Genomic DNA, 2,308 nt, shown 5'->3' with positions numbered 1-2,308 from the left:
TTAAAAGGTCTTTTCTCAAGTGATTCTGAACGTTTCAGTGTCCTAATGTCCCGAGTTGAAGGCATGCTGGAATAAATGGTAGCAAGATGTAATTATCTGATCACAAAGTGGGTGAGGCAGACACACCTTCTAATTCCTGTTATTTATGCCAAAATTGTGCAAGATCACTGACCTGTTTTAAACCAATAGGATATAGCAAATACGAAGGTTTGGAAGATGGGGTTAAAGCCCGAATCACTCAATGGAACTCACCAGGTAGCTGGGTTTGGTTTCATAAACTATGAATTTCACAGCCACAAGGAAAAGAATGGTTACAACCTAAGGAGGTTGGAAATGGACCCTTCTCTATTTGAGCGACTAGAAGAGAACACAGTCCAGGTACCAGGACACTGCAGCAATTCCAAACCTACGCAGTGACATTATTCAGCAGTGTTAACATACCGGTATTCTATGCTGAAACCCAAAGCCTATATCTTGGCTTTCTTAACCTGACCTCTCTGTTACGGAACAAAATCAACTCTCTTCAGTGAGACAAGTGCATCGAACACATTCTTAAAAAGTTGTGTGCCATTATGTCCTGATTGCCCAGATTAAGCATTCTATATGAGTAGTTACAGGGCTTGAATACCATTGCTCTGGGTGTGTGACTTTCTGAAATGGTTTGGATTTTCATACAGAAGATTAAATATTTGATATGGCATCAGACTCTTTTGGAACAACCTAAAATAAGCACCAAATGATTACTGAAATACATGGCTGTTACCTTTCTCTCACCTATGTTAAAAGTTTTGACATCTAAAAGCTCTTCAGACAGTATGAAGTATAGGAGGGCACATACCGGACTTGCTATTGATACTGTATGATGGTTTTAAGGCAATGGATACTGACAAGGGCAGGAAAGACTGGAATGCCTTGAGAAGGAGCTGCCTAAATGATACAAATTCAGGAATAAGAGCAGAAAAGGATCAAAACACCCCTCTAAAATTTGCATTCCACATTCTGCATTCTCTATTGGTTATAGTCATTAAGTTGGTTACAATTACCCTACATGAGTTTATCTAGACGTCTGCTGCAATATACTCACGCTAGTCAGTTTCTCTGTCATTCATGATTCAAAGAGTTCTAGAAACTTAGATCTGACATTGGCAAAATGTCCCGAAAGGGCAACCTCAGCCAAGTCCTGCTCCCAAAAATGTATGCAGACTGAAAGTTTTGAAAAACTCATTGGCTACATCTGGAGGACCGGAGACAAACGCATGCAGCTTGGTGGTGAAGGCGTGTGGGTGAGGTGGAGGTTGTCTGGGGAAAAGCCAAGCACAGGGCAACACAGTGGGGCAGCTCGGGAGGGGACTTTCACATTGGAGGTGGCAGGTATTGACTAGTATGGGGACTACCTGGGTTTAACCCCTGGCTCAGGAGCTCAGCTTGCTCCAAACCTCCTCTGACCAGAAAAATGAGGTATCGCCTTCTAAGAGTGTTTGTCAGAGTCAAGGGACAATAAGCACACATTATGTCAGGAGGTGCAATATCATACTCGAATTCAGTTGAACATACCCAGTCAAAGTTTCTAAAAGGTCGACTCTGTTCACTGTTCTCAACTCCATCCAGCCCGGGCCATATTAACCATAAATTACTCAACAGTCACAGACACTGTGCCCTGTATTTTTCAGCCAGCTACAATGCTATACGTACACACTTAAAACATGCACTGTGCAAATACTTTTATTTCCTTTTGGTCTTTTGCAAAAACATACACTATGTCCTTCGATATACGCGGAGCTGTATGGTAATATTGACTTTGATCTACTGAGAAAGGGGGTATTATGCAGTAAGGTAGAAAAATACAGTTTGTCAGATATTCCACCTACACCAAGTAAAGGATGATCCAGCACACAAGTTACTCTTCTCTAAACCAAGGCACACATACAAGTCAAATCTATTCCTGTCCCCACACCCTCCGAAGGAATGTATTTCCGCAGTATTCTGAAATATTCCAAGAAATAGTGGAGATGGCAGCATGCTGAGTAGACACACAAGCCACCCCCTTAATTAACTGTACCTCTTCCTTTCAGACCTGTTCTGGGAACCACGCACACGAATAACTGGAATACCACTCATGAAGCAGGTACAACCACCAAAGTAAGGGAGGCTTAGATTTTCTATTTTACTTCAAAAGGAACAAATTGGCCATCAGTCTTTGATAAATTCTGGACTTGCTATCACCTCCAGACACTGTACAAATAAAGAGTGCTCTACTTTTACTTATTTATAACATAAACGCACACACGCACACACACACACATATATC

Source organism: Microtus ochrogaster, chromosome 4 (genome assembly GCF_000317375.1).
Source record: "Microtus ochrogaster isolate Prairie Vole_2 chromosome 4, MicOch1.0, whole genome shotgun sequence".
Classification (NCBI taxonomy): domain Eukaryota; kingdom Metazoa; phylum Chordata; class Mammalia; order Rodentia; family Cricetidae; genus Microtus; species Microtus ochrogaster.
This window is presented reverse-complemented; position numbering follows the sequence as displayed.